At 35.1% G+C, this 23,775-nt stretch overlaps 2 long non-coding RNA genes across 3 annotated transcripts in view; one reads left to right on the top strand and one right to left on the bottom strand.

Annotated features, from left to right (window-relative positions):
- Positions 1-8,047, bottom strand: part of LOC128180755 (uncharacterized) — a 72,149-nt gene extending 64,102 nt beyond the window's left edge. The window contains exon 1 of the long non-coding RNA XR_008243249.1: positions 7,509-8,047. This is a non-coding gene — a long non-coding RNA (uncharacterized LOC128180755). The remainder of the gene's footprint in view (positions 1-7,508) is intronic.
- LOC128180756 (uncharacterized) lies at positions 202-22,704 on the top strand. Of its 2 annotated transcripts, none has more exons than XR_008243251.1 (3): positions 202-394; positions 8,064-8,215; positions 22,205-22,704. It is a non-coding gene; the product is annotated as an uncharacterized LOC128180756 (long non-coding RNA). The 2 variants fall into 2 exon arrangements; XR_008243250.1 differs by lacking the exon at positions 22,205-22,704 and adding an exon at positions 18,312-19,235.
- Positions 22,705-23,775: the final 1,071 nt, after the last annotated feature.

Below are 23,775 nucleotides of genomic sequence, written 5' to 3'. Positions count from 1 at the left end.
ATAATTTACAGGAAGAGATAGTTATTTCAAGATCAATGTTATTTCATTTTAGGCCTTAATTGTTGTTTTCAAGGTATAAAATTTCAAATAAATAATTTTATCCATGTAAAAGTTAGTGACTTTTTTTTTTAATACAAATTATATAGGGTCAAGCAGTGTGTGTGTATGGGGGGGGGGGGGAACTGGCTTAAATCAAAGCTTAATTAATGTTCACCAGTATAGAATCACACCTGCATACCATTTACAACTTATCCATGCATGGCTAACTCAGTGAATCCATTGGCTATTATTATAGTGAACACTTCTCCCTGTGATTTAAATACCCAGTCACTAAGAATTAGAACTCATTGCAGAAGACATTTACAGCAGATATCATTGCTGAAGAAATCAGATGGTAAGGTATTTTTTTAATATTTGTATTTACTATGGCCTGTTATATCATGTGCATTTGAGGAGCATGATATAATTTATATTATGAGGCATATAAATTGTTATACCCACACTTTCTAAAGAAAGTTCTGGTATATTTTTGTTACCCTGTCCCGTCCATCCGTCCGTCTGTCAAGTTTTACTTTCTCAAACTGCTCTTACTTACATCTTATAAACCAGCAAACTGAACTGAACAAAAAATAGCAGAAAATTTACGTTTATTACTCCTAAAAAAAAATACCCTACATCCCAGAACTTCTCTTATGATTTAATGAAAAGACACATCACATCTTGGGATATGATAGGGGCTGTCCAAAAGATATATCCCATCCCCCCCCTCCCCGAAAAATCTTTCTGGATCCGTGCATTTATCCCTGCTTACACTGTAAATAAAATGACATTTTTTTGGTTTTTTGTTTTTTAAAATTTGCGTTTATTTTTGCTTAAAATAAAAAAAACTTACATATATCTAATAAAATCAAAATATAATTTGGGGTCTAAAAGTTTTATAAACTGGTAAAAAGTGTTTGAAAAAAATCTCATCACACCTTCAGTTGCATAATTGACAAATGATCTATTGAGATATATGATCAGAAGCTCTTTTATTTTCTACATGGGGATCAATAACTAATATTCAAGCTAAAATTAATAACAACAAATGATTAAAATTAAATGTTTATCCTCCACATCCATCCACCCCCCCCCCCCAAATCAAACCTGGTTCTAAAGATACTGTCTTCTTTCATTCTTACATGTGTACAAAATTATAAATCATTTCTTGATTGGTATTTTTCTCTAAATGCACATAAAGTTCCTATTTCAGAAGGGGGGGGGGGGGGGGGTAATTTAAGGACAACACCCAGGGGTCATATACTTTACACTATTTGATGCATTATGATGACATTAGAAATAAGAATATTATATATATATGTATATGGTTTAGTGGTGGAGATCTCAGCAGTTTTCAAGATTTTTGGTATTTTCCTGTTTCATGGGGTCAGAACAATCCCATAGGGTCATGGCCTACATTATATTTGATGCATCATTATATATTGAGAAAAAAGAACTCTTCTTTCCTATAATTAACTCATATATACATGTACATGATGTCTCTACTCAATAGTGTAAGTCTGACAAATTAGAAAATAACTTTTGCAATTAAAATGATAGAAAATGTACAGATGCGATAGGATAGGTAATGATGATAAACTTTTATAATTTAAATACTAAAAGATGCTGGCAAAGGGAGATCACTTATTTAGAAAGTGAAAGTAATACCTATACCTATATTGGTCAACATCATAATGATAATCAAATTAGAGCACAATATAGATCCTTTTTTTTATCATCACAAAGAAACGTTTATATACGTTAATTTATCCTTTTTCTGCATATGGAAAACACTGGAATGTACACCATGTGAAACCCATCTAACCGAAGAGCTTGGTACAGCGAACTACATTGAAGCATTTAATAGGAGTTAACTCCAGAAAAGTTACTACTAATGTTTTGACTGACCTTTGTCCAATCAGATCGTCGTTGGGCGGAGTTAAGACATTGCAGCTCGTGACTTGAATGAAAGAGAGAGAGAGAGAGAGAGAGAGAGAGAGAGAGAGAGAGAGAGAATTAGAATTGAGTAAATTATAAGAAATATTCATTAGTTTTAAACTTGCAAACAAATTAATTAAGATCTGTATATAAAATTAACTTTATATCCTACATTGGTATAACTTTAAAGTGTTTTAAAGAACGATTGTGAAAATTTTTTTGGAAGCGCACTGTCAACAACATGTCCATGTATAAGAATGACGTAGCTAACCAACTAAATTTCCTAGCATGTAGTCTGAGAATAAGGGCATTAAATATTTAGAAATGCGAACGAATGATCACTTAGGCCTAAAAAAAAAGTTGTGTGTTTCAGGTAACCCGACCTAACCTACAAAAATGGCCCGATCCTACCATTTTTAGACAGTTTTTTCCCCAGGCCGATTTTGCATGGCGGTACCGCCATGCATTGAAGATCCCCCGCCATGCATCACACAGTGCCGCTATACTTCTCGCTATGCATGTTTATTTCAAAGCAAAATTCTTTTTCCAATTATTACACATCTTTTAAAACTGTAATTAGTAGATATAAAGTTGTCCGTTCTCCGCTCAAACTTCAGAAAAACGCTTGCATCCGCAGTGAGCGCAGTTAATTTTGACATCGATCTCAGCAAGGGGGCACACATGGTTTACGGTTTAGGTAGCAAGGGACAGTTTCGAATAAAGTACCCGTCAATATTTTTGTAAAATTGAGAGTTGCTGTACTTGAAGGCTTATGAGTGTTGCTAAAATTCATGAAATGATTTTTAATGATTATCATTAGTTAGAGGGGTGTCTCTTGTTGAAATTGATATGCAATATGTAGGCCCCTTATGTTAGGTACATGAGAATCAGAAGTAAAATGCAAAACCTGCGGCTTTCACTGTTGTGCTGACTTTACACAGTGAAATTGCAAGTTACAGACGGGAGGTAAAATAACACGAAAAGTAGGTGGATGGGACATTGTAAACTATACACCGGTAAGTTTCTGACATGTGATAGTGCAGCATGCACGCGGTACGGAAGGTCAACCCTCTGCAGGGAATTAGCTAAGGGAGGTCTAAAAAGCTGAAAAATCATGAAAATTAGCAAAATATGAAAGGGTCAAAATCTCATGAAAACCAGTATGTACAGAATTTTACAGGTTTTGATGAGTAATTTTCTTCAGAAATTGGTGATTGGCCTTATAAAGAGTGAATTAAAGGTATTTGTGCTGAATGGGAACTGAGGAAATTCTAGTTACAGAGTTCCGAAGACATGCAATATGCTTGGCTATGATGAATTGGATAAAAAAAACTGTCCCCTGCCACCTTCAAGACTACATGGTATTTTCATATTTCTCCTTTAAGTGTAATTTTGAGTGGATTTTGTACCATAAATAATACATTTTGTGAAAATGGATGATTTTCTTGGCTATAGATGTCATGACATGATTTATTAGCTAAAATATTCAAGGTGAGTAACTCGATCCCTCTTAAATGTGTAGAATGACCACCACTAGAGTAAATTGGCTTAGAGAGTAGGCATTTCCTATCCTGATGACAATTAATAGGCTTAAGTTAATTACTGAGATTAGAATAAATACTTTAAAACAGTTTTTATCAATTAAATCATTAATTTCATGAATTTGCAGCCATTTCGCTGTCTGATTTTATGAAGTAACATTAATCCACCTGACTTATATCACCCAATTTTTTTAAAACAGCATATTCTTATTTCAAATGAACTTTACATGTAGACAAATGCAGTTATCAAAGTATACAATATGTCAAAAAACTCAAGTTTTTGCTCCTTCCTATCAAAAAGTGGTATTTTAGATATATTTACAGAATTGAAAAAGCCACCCCCTCTTTCCAATGGACTCCATTACCATTACATGTAGGATATGTAAATGTACATTTGACCTTGAAATAACATCTGCTATGATAATAACTCTTGAAATGAACAAAAAACAACATATTTTTACCCTTTTATTGTATATATGCATCAAAAATGTAGAAAAACATGTAAAATTTGAACCCTTTTCATGGAATTCTCATCCGTCCCCAGGTACCCGGGTGTGTTTGAATTTCATTTTAATTAAACGCACACGTCACACTTGTAGGTCTTACTAATTTAGCAAAGTTAAAAGGAGACTAGAAACCAGAATATATAAGACATCCACTAAATATGATTATAGGCTTAGTTATTCATGAAAACAAGAAATCACATGTAGGGCGACATGACTTTTTGTGAATAAAAATGCTACAAATCATCCATTTACCAAAAAAGATCAATTTTAAGTATCAGTGATTGTTGTTTTCAATTATGTGTAAGAAATGACTCAAGGAAACTGCCACAAGTTTCATAATATTAGCTAGGTTAAAGTGTTCAAACTAATGCTTCTTGTGAAAATCAAAAGATAGGGGGAGGGTATACATGTAAAGGGATTTCTAAGTGATGTGATGCTTTTATCATGATAATATCAAGCAGATGTATGTAGTATTGAATAAGGTTTCTTATTTGAGGAATTTGAACAACAGTTGACCTCTAAAAGATTAGGTAAAGATGCTTTATTTATGGAGAGCCCTGTGAATCTGTGTTAAATAGAGGAAAGTGGAAATGGTGGGTTCACTTAAATGGCCATATTTTTCTTAAACCTCAATGGAATTGGCAAAATGTGGTGTACTTTTTTCAGAATAGCATAAGCTTTGTAATTTTAAGACCATATGACTTTTCAGAGAATGTTAGTGTATGTTAAAGGTAGCAAGGGACAGTTTCGAATAAAGTACCCGTCAATATTTTTGTAAAATTGAGAGTTGCTGTACTTGAAGGCTTATGAGTGTTGCTAAAATTCATGAAATGATTTTTAATGATTATCATTAGTTAGAGGGATGTCTCTTGTTGAAATTGATATGCAATATGTAGGCCCCTTATGTTAGGTACATGAGAATCAGAAGTAAAATGCGAAACCTGCGGCTTTCACTGTTGTGCTGACTTTACACAGTGAAATTGCAAGTTACAGACGGGAGGTAAAATAACACGAAAAGTAGGTGGATGGGACATTGTAAACTATACACCGGTAAGTTTCTGACATGTGATAGTGCAGCATGCACGCGGTACGGAAGGTCAATTCCCTCTGCAGGGAATTAGCTGGGGGAGGTCTAAAAAGCTGAAAAATCATGAAAAATTAGCAAAATATGAAAGGGTCAAAATCTCATGAAAACCAGTATGTACAGAATTTTACAGGTTTTGATGAGTAATTTTCTTCAGAAATTGGTGATTGGCCTTATAAAGAGTGAATTAAAGGTATTTGTGCTGAATGGGAACTGAGGAAATTCTAGTTACAGAGTTCCGAAGACATGCAATATGCTTGGCTACGATGAATTGGATAAAAAAAACTGTCCCCTGCCACCTTAAGGACTTAGCTAATGATTAAGATATATTAAAACTGAGTTTATTAATAGGTGATTAATGCATAAATAGAGACGTGATTTCTTCTTCTTTTAATAATGTGCTTTTTTCGACAACTCCGCCATTATCGAATGTTGTGGATTTTCCAAGATCTAAAAATAGCACAATGTTCACTCGATGGTGTTAGCTTGGATTCGATATGCTTGAACTCTTTATTTGCCGCAAGGATATTGGAAACTTGAAAAAATGTACACAATAAAGAAAAAAAAAACTACAGTTATTTGCAGAAATGCACAGAAGCGATGTCACATGACTAGAAACATCGTATATTGTATGCCTATGAAAATGATTTGACTGTGTACATACATGTAAACGGGGAAGGGGACTGGTGTCAAGATATCACAGAAACTTTCATATGAACCCCCAATTTAAACAAGAAATATTAACTGCCCAGAATAAGTTGAATCAAGTTTGCTGTAATTGTATGGACTTGTTCTGCCTATTTCTTGTTCAACACCCCCCCCCCCCTAAAAAAATCTCTATATAATATGTAGAAGAAGGAGTGGGACGGAAGCTGATGTTGAACTGCCATGTGAATCTATTACTATATTTCTTGTGTTTTGTGAAAACTTGTGAGGACCAACCTCTTAAAAAACTGATTTTGAAAAAAAATGTTTTTAGTTTTGCCAGAAAAAACCCAGAAAAATTGTATATTAAATATACACAGATATTAAAATATAATTATGAATTGAAATGATACTTGTTGATGTAGATTTCATGAAAATGCATCAATTATAGTACATATCATGTAGTACGTTTCATCAAATGGTTATATTATTACGCACAGTGATTTCGCCGGCTTAGGCGCTTTAATGCCGCACCGTGCACTTACTCTGACAAACTTCCCCCCATGCTTCAAAAATTTTCTGGGGAAAACACTGTTAGATGTCTGATTTTAACCGATTGTGAATTTTATCTTATTTCCAATAAAAAATACGTTTTTAAATATGAAACAAACAAACATTCTTGGGTTAATACAAAAAAATATGATAAAATAAATAAAAATCCCTACCTACCTAACCTAATTTTTTCATCAGTGTTACCCTAAACACACATTTTTTTTTTTTTTGCCTTATGAACTTAGATGTAGTGAACATGGTGAAAAGGAAAGGCAACGCAGGCGGATGTTTAGTGGAAAAATAAGACAATGGCGAACAAATTAGTTCTATTAAAGGTAAAGAATGTTCCACACTGAGTAACCATGAAGAAAGTTTTTATACAAAGTAAATTTACAACCTATGTTTCAAGCCGCTTGGTCCGATTTTATATCAAATTTTATGCACGCTTTTAAATGATGGTTATGCTTAGAATATATATTTTTGGGGGGGCTAAAAACGGCCTCCTTTGCCCAATAAACCGTATCGACCTAATTTTCGAAAAATACGGTAATTAGAATGCACAAATAAACAAATTTTAAAAATATGAACCAAAAGAAAAAATTAAATTAGATAACAACAAGGTACCAAGAAATAATACATTACTGTATATTTATCGTTAACATTTTTGACAAAATCAAACACAAATTACGTTTTGACAGACTGATCAAATCTCCCCAAAAGTAAAGAATGGCTTAAGGTGGAAGCAAATCTATATATTTTGTAAGAATTTTTTAAAAAACTTTAATAGAAATTTTATATAATTTTCTCTCTCCCCCTTTCTCTCTCTCTCTCTGTGTTCTCATTCTATCTTTCTCCCTCTACCCCTCTGTCTGTCTGTCTACCTCTCTCAAATTCTTTTTTCATAGTTGATAACTAAATAACATGACAATGATGCAAGGTATGTGTAATTCTTGTTAGATGCGCTCGCCACAACGGTAGTACCGGCAAAACATATTATGTGCATATATGAATGCAAACCAGGGTTTTATAACTTATTTCAATTCTTTTAAAGGTTATAATTAATTACGGAGCAATAATAACACGAGAAAAATATCTTAATACAGTGAGATGTTTCGCTCCAATGGAGCTGCGAAACATATTGAGGTGCGAGTCATCTCCGCGCGAAACAGAATAGCTGCGATCCCGGATTCTTTAAATGCTTACCTATATTGGTCAACATCACAATGATAATCCAATAAGAGCACAATATGGATCCTTTTTGCTTATCATCACAAAAGAAACGTTTATCCGTGTTAATTAATCCTTTTCTGCATATGGAAAACACCGGAAAGTACATCACTAGCACGTGCAAGTTAACTGGGTAAAACTAATACCCGCTAACGTGGCCTGCAGGGTGTTGCTAAAATGCGGAACGGAAAACGGGACGGAACGGATAACATTTTTAAGTTAAAATCACAATTTCTTTAATTCATTAAACATGTTAAATTGGTTTTCTGAGATTCGCGGCGGGGGAGGGGTGTTGTGATGGATTTTAGCTTCTCATTGAGATACGATAGGATGGTGATACGCTTGATTAGATGATATATCAAACAAACAAAAATGACAATGAATATCAAAGTGAAAGAAAAAAATAATTAAAAACTTAAGAAAAAAATGTGAACGCATGTTTAATTAATATACAAGTCGTATGAACCATCATTACTAATAACGGTGTTTCTGTGCTTGATTTATAATTTTTTAATTTTTATTTGTTTACAGGGGACAGCGAACTTGGTTTTCTTTAACACCAAGCCATTGATAACATCAAAGAAAAATTTGCTAAAATTCATCATTATTGTCTCATCACCAGGAAGATGAAAAAAGAACCAGTCAGTATAAAAAGTGCAGAATTTCGCAAGTACAATCTGAATGTTAGTTTTTCCTTACTTATACAGTTTTCCTTACTTATAGTATACGTCAGGCACGTAGCATCGGGGGAGGGGGCAGGGGGCTGGCCCCACCACGTTTTTGCGTTGCAAAGATTTTTTTTTGAATTTACATACAAAAAATTGAAATAACATGGAGTCCCCCCCCCCACCCCCCACAAACACGCTTTAAAAATGAATTGAAAATGAGGAAATGAACACTGATATTGAAGTGAAGTGAACGGTATACCCCCATCCCCGGATTAGGATTTTCGGGATTTTGGATTTTTAAAACAACCCTCCTTTTTTTGTCAAGATTTTTTGGATAGGTCTAGCCCCCTTCCAAAAACGATACTACGTGCCTTTACGTTAAGCTGATTTTTCATCATTTATGGAAAAAGAACCAGTCAGTATGAAAAGTGCAGAATTTCGCAAGGACAATGTCAGTTTTTCTTACTTATACAGTTTTTCCTTACTTACAGTATACGTGAGGCACGTAGCATCGGGGGAGGGGGGCGGGGGGGGGGCTGGTCCCACCACGTTTTTGCGCTGCAAAGATTTTTCAAATTTATGGGACCATGTAAAAAATGAATTGAAAATGAGGAAATGAACAGTGAAATTGAAATGAAGTGAACGGTATACCCCCCCCCCTCCCGGATTAGGATTTTTTGGATTTTGGGTATTTGAAATAACCCTCTTTTTTGGTCAAGATTTTTTGGATGAGTCTGCTCCCCTTCCAAAAACGATACTACGTGCTTGTACGTTAAGCTGATTATTCATTATTTATAAATAATTAGGTAATTTAATTTTGAATAAAATTTCAGTGGCGTCGGAAGCAAATTAAAAGTGGGGGGGGGGGGGGCGGATAGACTAATCCTTAGAAATCTTAACAAGCAAAAGGAAAAAAAAACTTATTCACAAAATCCTGAAAATCCTAATGGGGGGGGGGGGGGGGGGGAGTATACCTATAGTTACCAAAAAAACATTTACCTACCAAAAATTTTCTTTTTCCAAATCATCAAATTCCTAATCCGTGGGGGGGGGGGGGGGGGGGGGTAGTATACCTAAGACTCTAACTTCTCAATATTTCCACCTTTTAGGAACATTAACTTTGTTGCGAGAAAAAGTTTGGGGGGGGGGGTGAACCCTCTCTGATGCCATGTGCGTAATGTACGGAGGGGGGTGGGTGGGTAGTATACCTATGACTCAAACTTCTCAATATTTCCTTCTTTTCATGGTAAATTTTGGAACAATTATCTTTGCTGCGAGGAAAAGTGGGGGGAATGAACCCTGTCTGATGCTTAGGTCTAACTTTGTAAAAAGGGGGGGGGGGGGACTAAGGGGGCTACCAACAGGGGGGCTAAGGGCTGGGATAAGTGGCTAAGGTGGGCTACCTAAAACTTGTTTTTGCAAATCATGAACTTCCTTATCCGTAAAGGGGGGCGGGGGGCTAGTATACCTATGACTCCAACTTCTCAATATTTCCATCTAATAAAGGTAAATTTAGAAACAATTATCTTTGCTGCTTTAAAAAAGGGGTTGAACCCTCTCTGATGCTATAAGCCTAATACTTAGGCCTAACTTTGCAAAAAATGGGGGAGGGGCTAAAGGGGGGTGGGTCTACCAACATTTTTTTTTTCGCAAATCATGAAATTACTAATCCGTAAGGGGGGGGGGGGGGGGGGCTAGTATACCCATAACTTTGCTGCAAGAAAAAGTTGGGGGGGGGGGTGAACCCTATCTGATGCCATGTGCCTAATGCTTAGGTCTAACTTTGCAAAAAAATGGGGGAGGGGCTAATGGGGGGGGGGTCTACCAACAAAAACCCAATCTGTAAAGGGTGGGGGGGTAGTAGGGTAGTATACCTATGACTCCTACTTCTCAATATTTCCATCTTTTGAAGGTAAATTTTGGAACAATTATCTTTGCTGCGAGGAAATGTGGGGGGGGGGGGGGGCTGAACCCTGTCTGGTGCTATATGCCTAATGCTTCGGTCTTACTTTGCAAAAAAGGGCTGCTACCAAAGGGGGGGGGGGGCTAAGGGCTTGGCTAATGGGCTAAAAAAAAATCGCAAATCATAAAATTCCTAATCCGTAGGGGGATGGGGGGTTGGGTGGGGGGGGGCTAGTATACCTATGACTCCAACTTCAATCTAATAAAGGTAAATTTAAGAACAATTATGAACCCTCTCTGATGCTATGGGCCTAATGCTTAGGTCTAACTTTGCCAAAAAAAAGGGGGGGGGCTAAATAATGAAATCCCTAATCTATAGGGGGGCCAGTATACCCAGGACTCCAAGCCCCCCCCATCCACCCCCCCCCCCCTCCCCCCGGTTCCGACGCCTCTGAAATTAATAAAGATATTTTTCTAAGCAATTTGTTTCAGAGCCGATTTGATGTCGGGAAGGCAATTCGAAATTTTGTTTCCTTAACTTCCACTAATAATTTTCTTAAAGGTAAACTTTTATAAAGTTTATTTTTTTTGTATTTATTTTTTTTAAATTGAAATTAAGTACATCTTATATGACCAAATTTACGAATTGCCCAGGTATAGTATAACATGTACGGACACCTAACGGTGACAACCAAGTACATGTTTTTATCTATTTTCACATGTATATACACCTCCTTTCATATCTGTGTCCGAGTTCCTTCGGGGGCTTCTGGGAGGAGTTAATGCTGGACATTCGGGGGAGACTGCAATATAACTGTATATGTTATATGAAGTCTTCACCCATTGCACAGATGTCCTAACTCCCAGCCGGGTATTACAAAGAAGGGAGACTAACAGGCTAGGCCCCATTACTAACATTGGGGAATATGAAAATTGCATAATTTGTAAATAAGAAATAAGAATCTGCACAATTGCCCCACATAAAGTATTACTAATCCGTAAGGGGGGGGCCTAGTATACCCATGACTCCAACTTTTCAATATTTCCACCTTTTCACGGTAAATTTTGTAACATTAACTTTGCTGCAAGAAAAAGTGGGGGTGGGGGGGGGGGGGTTAACCCTATAACCCTATCTGATGCCATGTGCCTAATGCTTAGGTCTAACTTTGCAAAAAATGGGGGAGGGGCTAAAGGGGGGGGGGGTCTACCAACAAATTTCCAATCCGTAAAGGGGGGGGGGGGTAGTAGGGTAATATACCTATGACTCCAACTTCTCAATATTTCCATCTTTTCAAGGTAAATTTTGGAACAATTATCTTTGCTGCGAGGAAATGTGGGGGTGGGGGGGGCTGAACCCTGTCTGGTGCTATATGCCTAATGCTTAGGTCTTACTTTGCAAAAAAGGGCTGCTACCAAAGGGGGGGGGGGCGCTAAGTGCTTGGCTAATGGGCTAAGGGGGGGCTACCTAAATAAAAATCGCAAATCATAAAATTTCCTAATCCGTAGGGAGGAGGGGGGGGGGAGCTTGTATACCTATGACTCCAACTTCTTAATATTTCCATCTAATAAAGGTAAATTTAGAAACAATTATCTTTGCTGCTTGAAAAAGGGGGGGGGGGGCTGAACCCTCTCTGATGCTATATGCCTAATACTTAGGTCTTACTTTGCAAAAAAAAGGGGGAGGGTCTAAGGGATGGGGGTGGTCTATCAACAAAAGTTTTTCGCAAATCATGAAATTCCTAATCCGTAAGAGGGGGGGGGGGGGCTTAGTATACCCATGACTCCAACTTCTCAATATTTCCATCTTTTCAAGGTAAATTTTGGAACATCAACTTTGCTGCGATAAAAAGTTGGGCGGGGGGGGGTGAACCTTCTCTGATGCCATGTGCCTAATGCTTAGGTCTAACTTTAATAAAATGGGGGGGGGTAAGGGAGGAGGGCTATCAAAAGGGGGGCTACCAATTTTTTTTTCGCAAATCATGAAATTTCCAAGAAGGGGGGGAGGGGTTAGTATGCTTATGACTCCAACTTTGCTCCGAGAAAAAGTGGGATAGGGAGAGGGGGTGGACCCTGTCTAGTGCTAGGTGCCTAATGCTTAGGTCTAACTTTGCAAAAAATGGCTGCTACCAAAAGAGGGGGGGGGGGGCTAATAAGGGCTTGGCTAATGGGCTTAGGGGGGCTACCTAAAAATATTTTTCGCAAATCATGAAATTCCTAATCCGTGGGGGGGGGGGGGGGGGGGGGGGGCTAGTATACCTATGACTCCAACTTCTCAATATTTCCATCTAATAAAGGTAAATTTAGTAACAATTATCTTTGCCTCGTGTAAAGGGGGGGGGGGTGACCCCTCTCTGATGCTATGTGCCTAATACTTAGGTCTAACTTTGCAACAAAAAATGGGGGAGGGGCTAAGGGGGGGGGGTCTATCAACAATTTTTTTTCGCAAAACATGAAATTCCTAATCCGTAAAAAGGGGGGGGGGGCTAGTATACCCATGACTCCAACTTCTCAATATTTCCACCTTTTCAAGGTAAATTTAGGAACATTAACTTTGTTGCGAGAAAAAGTTGGGGGGGGGGGAGGAATGAACCCTCTCTGATGCCATGTGCCTAATGCTTAGGTCTAACTTTACAAAAAAGGACGGGGACTAAGGGAGGGCTACCAAAAGGGGGGCTACCAATTTTTTTTTCACAAATCATGAATTTTCCAATCTGTACGGGGGGGGGGGGGGTGTAGTATACCTATGACTCCAACTTCTCAATATTTCCTTCTTTTCAAGGTAAATTTTGGAACAATTATCTTTGCTGCGAGGAAAACTTGGGCGGGGGGTAAACCTTCTCTGATGCCATGTGCCTAATGCTTAGGTCTAACTTTAAAAAAATGGGGGGGGGGGGTAAGGGAGGAGGGCTATCAAAAGGGGGGCTACCAAATTTTTTTTTCGCAAATCATGAAATTTCCAAGTAGGGGGGGGGGAGGGGGGGGAGGGGGGGGAGGGGTTAGTATACTTATGACTCCAACTTCTCAATATTTTATCTTTTCAAAGTAAACTTAAGAACAATTAACTTTGCTCCGAGAAAAAGTGGGGTAGGGAGAGGGGGTGGACCCTGTCTAGTGCTAGGTGCCTAATGCTTAGGTCTAACTTTGCAAAAAAGGGCTACTACTAAATGGGGGCTAGGGCTTGGCTCATGGGCTAAGGGGGGCTACCTAAAAATATTTTTCGCAAATCATGAATTCCTAATCCGTAAGGGGGTGGGGGGGGGGGGGGGGCTCTAGTATACCTATGACTCCAACTTCTCAATATTTCCATCTAATAAAGGTAAATTTAGTAACAATTATCTTTGCCTCGTGAAAAGGGGGGGGGGTGAACCCTCTCTGATGCTATGTGCCTAATACTTAGGTCTAACTTTGCAACAAAAAATGGGGGAGGGCCTAAGGGGGGGGGGGGGTCTATCAACAATTTTTTTTCGCAAAACATGAAATTCCTAATCCGTAAAAGGGGGGGGGGGGGGGGGGCTAGTATACCCATGACTCCAACTTCTCAATATTTCCACCTTTCCAAGGTAAATTTAGGAACATTAACTTTGTTGCGAGAAAAAGTTCGGGGGGGGGGGAGAGGAATGAACCCTCTCTGATGCCATGTGCCTAATGCTCAGGTCTAACTTTACAAAAAAGGACGGGGGCTAAGGGAGGGCTACTAAAAGGGGGGGCTACCAATTTTTTTTTTCACAAATCATGAATTTTCCAATCTGTACGGGGGGGGGGGGGGGGGTAGTATACCTTTGACTCCAACTTCTCAATATTTCCTTCTTTTCAAGGTAAATTTTGGAACAATTATCTTTGCTGCGAGGAAAAGTGGGGGGAATGAACCCTGTCTGATGCTAAGGTCTAACTTTGCAAAAAGGGGGGTTGGGGCTAAGGGGGCTACCAAAAGGGGGGCTAAAGGATGCGATAAGGGCTAAGGTGGGGTACCTAAAACTTTTTTTTTGCAAATCATGAAATTCCTTATCCGTTAAGGGGGGGGGGGCGTATAACTATGACTCCAACTTCTCAATATTTCCATCTAATAAAGGTAAATTTAGAAACAATTATGTTTGCTGCTTTAAAAAAGGGGGTGAACCCTCTCTGATGCTATATGCCTAATACTTAGGTCTAACTTTGCAAAATATGGGGGAGGGGCTAAAAGGGGGGGGGGGGGGTCTATCAACAATTTTTTTTTCCGCAAATCATGAAATTACTAATCCGTAAGGGGGGGGGGGGGGGGCTAGTATACCCATGACTCCAACTTCTCAATATTTCCACCTTTTCAAGGTAAATTTAGGAACATTAACTTTGCTGTGAGAAAAAGTTGGGCGGGGGGGTGAACCCTCTCTGATGCCATGTGCCTAATGCTTAGGTCTAACTTTACAAAAATGGGGGGGGGGTAGGGGGGATTGCTACTAAAAGGGGGGCTACAAATTTTTTTTCCGCAAATCATGAAATTTACAATCCGTAGGGGGCGGAGGGGGGGGGTAGTATACTTATGACTCCAACTTCTCAATATTTTCATCTTTTCAAGGTTAACTTAAGAACAATTAACTTTGCTCCGAGAAAAAGTGGGGTAGGGAGAGGAGGTGGACCCTTTCTAGTGCTAGGTGCCTAATGCTAGAATTAAAATCCCGCACCTTTGAGATAACAGATACCGAAACTGTAGTTATAGGATATTTTAGATTTATTCCAACTACATAAATAATCAGAACGAAGACATTTTATTTTCATTTCATTATTGCCACTTTGCATACGTTTGGCTTAAGCCTGGATCAAGGTAATCTAGGCTTAAGCTAGGCTCAAAATTTTCAAATCACTTGCACACCTCTCTGATTTATCTGAGTAGAGCTCAGAATTGAGGTTTACTGTAAACCTGATTCAACAGCATAAAAGCACAAAAACGAATCAATATTTATAACTTGAATTAATTTTATTAAGAATTATTATTTTTTTCATATGATTGCGCAAATTTCCAGATTTTAATGGATTTATACTTATATTTGTCAGAAGATTAAAGTTAAAGTTTCATGAAGATCAAATAACTATCTATCAATAACTATCTTAATCTGGCATTTAAAGCTATGGAATTTTTTATCCCCTCGCCTTGCGACGTTACGTTATAATTTAATCAACGTCACTTTTATGTTAGGTTATATGCTCTATTGTTTTGCTTTTGAATATATCTTAATCAAATTTTACTAATAACTATAGATATAATGCATTTATATCAAGTCATTGTGTTTTTTTAAAAATATGAATTATTGTTATTAAAAATGTCACGAAAACTATGAAGTCTTTTTAACGCACATTCATTTTATCTAAATAAGTCATATCTTAAAAAAATGAATGTGACTTCATAGTTTCTAAAATTATTCAATATCAATAGTTTAGTACAATGAACATGACATTTTAAAAACGTATGGAGCCGATATACGGTATGCACATTGGATTCCTGTGCATGCTATATAAAAAAGAAACTTCGCCAAAAGTCGATCTTTCTTTTTCCCTCTGATAAGAGAGATAACTTTTGTAGAAAATAATCTCTTTTTGTTTCTGTTAACTCACAATTATTAAGGTGTGTAGCAATAAGGGAAGCAGTGCTGGGCCCCAATTTATGTTGAAAGGCGATATTTTTTTAATAATCGATTATAAAAAAGGAAATTTGAACAGAACGAACTAAACCCAAACGTTTGGCAATTAAATAAGTAAAGAAAACTTTTACAAAAAGATGTAAGAAGCGAATCATATTAATCAAAATTTTAATGAGGGTTAGTAGACCCCTTCTCCTCCCCAATGGATTAATTTTTTAAAAATATTACAAAATTTTATGTACTATTTCAGTATATGAACAGAACGTGTTTGATGTTTCATGTGCTTGTTACATTGGTTATTTGTCGACACGTGAATGTTAAATAAATAATAGATAAGAATAAATACACGTTAGCTCATACAAATAATTTAGCGATTTAGCCCAGAAGCACACTGAATTTTTTGATAGTAAAAACTTCTTTCATGTTTTTTAGCGTTCTCTGAACTTACTGTATTATTAAGTGAGCAGGTTATATTTTTATTGCTTTTTATATATTATAAAAGATATTGTTCGCACAATATACATGTATATACCCTTTGTCATTTAGGAACTTTTTTCCGAAGTGGATCAGTACCTCTCACCCTCCCCAAAAAAATACATACATGTAAAAATAATCAGGCTCCCAAGTAACTTTATTAAAAAGAATTAAAAATCAATCAATTAAAAATAAAATCAACCAATTAAAAATCTAATTAATTATAAATATTACAATCTTATTGTTTGATTTTTTTGCAATTTTTCAATTTTCAATTCTTTATTCGCTCAAGACCAGTTCACTGGTATTTGAGGTTCAAAATCAGTATATACAAATGTACACGATTACAGTCAAGGATCACATGTACAGTAGAAGTAATGATGACAAAAAAAAGGGTTAAAATCAACAATACAATAGCTTGTTAAAGTTGGTTTCTGGAAGAACAGACTTTGAAAATTTTCTTAATAAATATTGACAAGTTTTCTTTTAGTTTTTCTACATTAAAAGTATTCATGAGCTCGTTAAATTTTATAATACTTGGGTTTTCATAAAATCTCTTGGGTAAAAACATGTTTCTGTCGTTTACAAAATGTGTACATTCTAAAATATAATGAAATTCATCCCCAATACTATATGAATCACACATTGTACATTTTCTTAAATGTTTTTCAATATTATGCTATCTACCTGTTTCAATGGGGAATCGATGATTACATGTTCGTAATTTTGTAAACGTGATCCGTAGATCTGTAGGTAAAATCAACAAGTACTTTTCTAAATTGAGATTTGTTTTAAAAATTCTATAATTGATACATTTTGGTGAGTTATCTACGATACTTCTCACATCTTGTACAAATTGATTTTGTAATATTTCTTTAACTATTGACTTAAGCCAGTTATTACTACATATTGTTTGATTTTCCCATATATATGACAACCCGCACGAGTTGAGTATATCATGTATACATTTTATCCATGGATGTATAAAAGATCCATTTTTGTAAGATCTAGAAAAATAACAATAGATTACATAAGTGAGTTTACAATCGTGGGCTGTCAAAACTTTTGCCCAGTACATTATCATTTTAATTTTAACAAAGAGTGACAATGGATACCCTCCAGTTTCTCCATACACCATACAATTTGGAGTACTAGATTTGAAATTTATTCTTAATCTTAATTAAGAATAAATTTCAAAAATTTTAAATGTACCTTTTCAATAATATCTAAATTTTCGTAACCCCACACTTCGCACGAGTAAAGTAAAATTGGGTTAATGACCTTGTCAAATAGGTCTGACAAATAATTGGTAGGCTAAAATAACGTATTTTTCGTAAAACACCATACAATGCCTTTGACGCTTGTTCTACTAAATGCTTTTTAGCATTATTAAATTTTCCACTTCTTGATAAAACAATACCCAAATAGCAAAATGATTTTACGTTTTCATACAAAAATTTACGCTTTGACCTTTTGAAAAAATGAGGATCTTTGTTTTGGCTATATTGACATTAAGTTTCCATATATCACAATAATTTGCAAACACATCTTATGCCTTTTGTAAATCAGGCGCAGATTCAGATATCAAGACAGTGTCATCGGCATAAAAAAGTAGACAGAGTTTCAACATAGCAAATAAATCATCCTGTATTTGAAGAGAAGGACAAGTAAAACCCTCTATCTGGTTTCTTAATAAATAATCTTCCAAATCGTTAATAAAAAGAGAAAATAAAAATGGTGACAAATTTTCTCCTTGTCTTACACCTATGTTACACATAAAAAAAATCTGATAAATGTTGACCAATTTTTACCCTTGTACATGTTAATAATAAATCTCTAACATTTTCCATCTATCCCACTTTTAAGAACTTTCGTCCATAGTCCATCTCGCCAAACTGTAATGAAAGAACAGAATAGTTTCCTCTTATTGTTTAGTGCATATTTACAAAGAAAATCAATAACAAATATATTATCTGATGTACAATAACCCTTTCTAAAACCTGTTTGCGCTTCATTGATTAAGTGTATTTCGTTAGCAAAGGTGTTTAAACGGTCACATATTATACTAGTAAAAAGTTTTCCTAAACAACTGAGTAATGTAATAGGTCTATAATTTTCAGGTTGACTCCTGTCGCCCTTGCCTTTGTAAATTGGCTTAATTATTCCTAATAGGCAATCGTCTGGGACTAGGCCACTATCAAAAACCAAATTGAAAAAGTTTAGATATAAGGGTAAGAAGGTTTCCATAGTTGTCTTAATATATTCGTTGATAACATGGTAACCGCCAGGCGCTTTATTGTTTTTTAATTTTTTTTAATTTAAACCATTACATGCTAGCCTAAACTAAAAGGTTAAGTATACTTAAAAGTAAACTTGGCCTTTCAAAATTCTTTTAATATTTATTATTATTATTTATTACACTAAACATGTATGCTTGTTTGAACAATAGTTATGTAAGAGCTGCCAAACGTTTTTTTTTTATTCTTTTAAGTTACACTGTGTAAACCTATTTATTTACTTATTATAAAGTTCCCTTTATTTTCCTGTTCTTTTCAAATGGGCTAGATCATGAAATCTCATTCATGAGATTTTTGTTTCAATGAAAATGAAGTTAATGTAGGTGTAAAAAAAAAAAAAAATTATTTTTTGCCCCAGCTCTTTTTCTACTTTGCTCGGTCAGTTATATATACGACACAAAAGCAGTATAATATAATAGATGCTTAAAAATTAAAAAGCTGAAATAAAAAATATATTAGTTTTTTTCACCCTTCATTAGTTTTAGTGCCAAAAAGTGCACAAAATTGAATAGATACATGTAAGAGCAAATGTCATTTAATATCAATATCAAAGTTTAATATACATAATGTACATAAAAGATAAACGTTATTAATAAATGCTGATTTGAATTTTAAAAACCCCCAACAAAGTATGCCTACAGATGATTTTTTTAAGGGACAGAGACTGGTCAAAGTCTATGCCAAAAATACTGAGAAAATGCTTCAAAGATAAATATTTTTATAAATTGCATGAGCAAATGATAAAAACGAAACAAGAAATCAACAAGTTATATTAACATTTTCTACTGTCTTTGTCTCTGATAACATTATGAATCAATTTTGAAACCAATAATTTCATAAAAGATAAGCAATAAACGGTATTGGTTGCGCCGTGTAGTAAAACAAAGCATAAAAATAGTGATTTTTAAATGTTGTTTTAAAGTGAATAAATTGGAAATAAATGTAAGTAATAGGGAATCTTTTTTTCTAATATTATGAGCTGATAATTACGGTCGGAGCGTAGTAAGATCTATCATAAAGCCCGCCTTGTGTCCATTCCTTTTAACAAAATCTGTTCAATTCAAATATATGCCTGCTGACGTAAAAAAATCTTGACAAGAAAGACAAGACCGTTGCGTTTGCTTTTTCAAAAACATCCATGGTAAATAGTTGCAAAGTAGATACAGTTTGTTCTGTTTAAAGACTGTGTACGTTGGTGTCATATGCCAAGAACAATATGAATAAAATATAAAAGAATAGATAAAAGAAGAACAAATCAAGTAGCGGCTAAATATTTACAGTTTCGTCCGAGGTAATAGACTCACCGCGTTCTTAGAAGACAACGATTTTGTTGATTAACAAAACGGGGTTCGACAAAGATCGTGTCTGGATGACATTTTTTAATTGAGAATTATTCCAGTATTGACGGCTACTTTCACAACGATATTTATTATTACAGAATTGTGCGTTCGTACAAACGACAAGTTCAGTAGCAATGTTAGAGTTCGGCAAGGACATAATTTGTCATATATTTATAAATGTTCAAGCTGTAAAAATTTTAAAAGAGGAGTCTAAATCGACAACTACAACTTAAGTCTGCTTCTATACGCTGATGATACTGCTTTAATTTCCCGCTCAGAAAATGACATGCAACACATGTTGCCTGGTTCAGAAAATGGCAGTTATGGATTTATTCGCAAAAATCCAAGGTTGTTCACTTTCATCAAAATGAAACAACCTCTAGGGACTTATAATAATCTGGACAATAATTTCTGGACAACGGGGTTTCTTACAAATATGATTTTAAAGTGAACGCTAAAAATCTAGCCAAGTCCATAGGACGTGTCCTGTGGTCCGTCATCTCCAAAATCAACGCAATCAAATCGGTTGGATTCCGAACCTACGAAAAATAAATAATTGTTTCGCCCCCGTCCATGATTACAGTATGATCATTGTATTGAAATTGTACACAATCAAGCCCTTTGATTTGTGTTCTCGATGTTTCAAGTTGAAAAATATCAGATTGGTCGGAGCAAAAATAAATGAAAATGAGGAATTCAAATTGAATTATTTGAAGTTACAATAAGGTTTTTTCCATGAATTTGAGAATTCATTCCCTTTTTTAATTATCGAGATAAATTGGATGAAGCTGCCCGACCCCACTAACTTTCAAAAACTATACTTCGTGCTTGAATTTCCTATGGTTTGAAATTAATAAAAAAAATGCCTTTTTAGTTGATTTGCGTCTTTATATGACAAATACCATTTTAAAATTTGACTGTTTTATCTTCCGCTTACATTCTTACATGCAATTTTTTGATATACATTCCTAAGATAATTTGATTTAACAAAATAATTTAATTTCGAGTATATGCACATGTCCTAGATTGAAGATTCATGCCACAAATCCATTTGAAGTAGGCTATGAACAAAATTGATATTCAGCTAAAAACGCTTGTAAACATTCACTGGCAAACATTGCCTGGCACCTGTCTCGAGTATAATAGTTTTATTACGAGTGTGGGATAGTGAAATTCCACCGAGGGGACAAGATTCACTTTGCCGAGTCCTAGACCGTGAATCTTGGTGGAGGTGGAATTTCACTATCCCACACGAGTATATAATGAATGATTATTTTTCTCGCATTATATTAGCTTAAAAAATGATGTTTGACAACTCTATGTTATGACGTTCAAAAGAATACTTTCGGTTTATCCCTCCGCGTGCTTCAAATAGTGCAAGTTAAATGAAAGCATACAGTTTTTTCAATTAAAATATGAAAAATTGCCTCACACCGGACAAACCGATCTCACACCGGTGATAATGCGAGAAACAAGCAACCCGTGCTAGTTGTTAGGGTTGATTGTTTTAAGTTGTAGACATCCATTATTTATGAATAAAAATCTCTATATATTCTGCTTCTGCAGGACAAAACTTTACAATTTGGAATATCCCTTCATATCCCTTCTATATTATTCATCTACTTTGCAGAACTTCTCCCACAATTGTATCATTGGTGTTCTGGAAAGGTAAACAACAGTTTTTGTTTGGCATGATATTTTTTTTACCTGGCACCTGTCTCGAGTAACACTTGTCCTCAAGCAACCCGTGCTAGTGTTAGGGTTGATTGTTTTAAGTTTAAAAGATATCCTTTATCATAAAAGTCTTCGATTTGAATAGCAAATGTGCATATAATACACAATACACAATTTTAAAAGATGCAAAAAAACAACAAAATATTTTAATTTTTTTAAAAATGAAGTTTATACAATTGAAGAAAGAAAAAGAAAAGAAATATCATGCCAACAGATGAAATCGAACAATGATACAAAAAACCAACTTTTTTAAAAATTTGCAGTAAGTTACAGCAATGGAACCAACTGAATTATTCAAACTTATAAATGTAACACGTATATACGGACCTCTTCAATACAATTAAGTTATAATGTATTTTTTTTTTTAGGTTTTTTGGTTTAAATCTAATCCTGTTGTTGGTAAGTTGTTGCTTTTTATATAAACGGATCGACGAAGTATAAAATGTAGTTTTGAAACTATTGTATGTTCAAAGGGCTTCGGTGTTTTACTTTATATTAGGGAATCAAATAAATACAGTTTAGTACCATTATTTTTTTAATGCCAGGAGAACATCTTACTGCTTTGTTTGTAGTTTTGATACCATAAAGATTTTTTGGAGTTCCTAATAGAATACATTCTGTTTTGTTTATGTTTCATTTTAGATCCAGCGTGTTTTCTAGAACCTTAAACAAGAAATTCCACTCCACGGAATCGAATGCTTTTTCAAAGTCCAAGAAGAGTAATATGATATCAAGATTTTCTGTTTCACAGTATTCAAACACATCTATAGAATTAATCGAGCGTTTTTCCCGATATATGTATGCAGTTTGTTGTTCGCTAATTAGTTTAGTTAATATAGTTTGTAATCTTTTCGCAAAAATGAAAGCAATGATTTGTTAAACTAATTGGTCGGTAATTTTTTAAGCTATCTTTTCCCCCTTTTTGTAAATTAAAGATATCACAGAAAGTCTTTGAGAGTATGCCATTTCACCTCTTTGAAATATTTCATTTAGAGCTTTGTAGAAAAAAGGACCGATTACGTCCCAAAAACATTGATAAAACTCACAAGGTAAGCCATCTAAACCAGGTGATTTTTTCTTTTTTTATGTTAATTACTACCTCTCTACATTCTTCATATGAGGGAAAATTATAAAAATTTCTATCATCGTTTAACGTAGCTCGCGGGTTTGCTGACGTCACAATAGGAATCGACGTAAAGAGTTGACCGTCATAGTAAACTCATAATTTCATTTTAAAATGACAAATGAGATATTTAGAAGTATAAAAGAAAATATTTTAAAAAGCTTATATGCGGTTTATGACTGTTTATACAAAGATTTATAATATCAAGTGCTGAAAATTTAAAGATGTCACATACATTATCACATTTTGTTCTATAAAGATAAAGAATGAGTGTGCGTTAGAACTCTTCCATTTAAAGTCATGTTTTAAAATAGAATGTATGCATTAACTTCGCTTTTTTTTTTTTACAATTATAACTTCCGTAATCTGTACTACCGATTAAATTCTTAAATTTCTTTTGGCTTGAGATACCTGTTTTATTCGATTACTTACTTATAATGTCAGTAGTTGCCTCGCATTTTATTTTTGCATTGATTGACTCAGAGTTTCATAAAAACAAAAATAGCAATTTTCTGTATCTTTACAGCCTTACATTGATTGCATTTTTAAATAACATTCATAATTATGCCTAATAAGCATTAACATGTTCTAAAATGTGTTAAACAGCTAGTCTTGTCAATAAATGCATTTCAATTTTGGTGTTCTAAGAAGTAAGGAAATGATGACGTTAGGCTAACGTCGTAATGAAAATATAGGGTTTTGAGAAATCTTTTAAATCTTTAAAGTTTTTTTGCCAAAAATTGGCCGAGAACACATACTGATATTTTTTTATGAATTGATTCATAATTATCTCCTCTGTTTTTGTGTTGAGTATGATTAATTTCGTCTGAATCGTTTAAAAGTTTGGAGCATAGTTTTGTAATGCGATTCTCGGTTAAAATGTGCATTTTACTATATATTTCATTGAAATAGCGTTGCTTGATTTTATTAATGACACTGTATTTGAAACACGATAACAATATTACCGCGCAGACGAATCTTAAATAAATTTCAGAAATAAAACTATGAAACCTATGGATCACGTGGACAAATTTTCAAGGTAGGTTTTCTCACAAGCAGGTAAACCCGCGAGCTACCTTAAATAACGATG

The sequence above is a fragment of the Crassostrea angulata genome, chromosome 4 (assembly GCF_025612915.1).
Source record: "Crassostrea angulata isolate pt1a10 chromosome 4, ASM2561291v2, whole genome shotgun sequence".
Taxonomy (NCBI): Eukaryota; Metazoa; Mollusca; class Bivalvia; order Ostreida; family Ostreidae; genus Magallana; species Magallana angulata.
The sequence above is the reverse complement of the archived record's forward strand: the minus strand, read 5'-3'. Positions and strand labels throughout refer to the sequence as shown.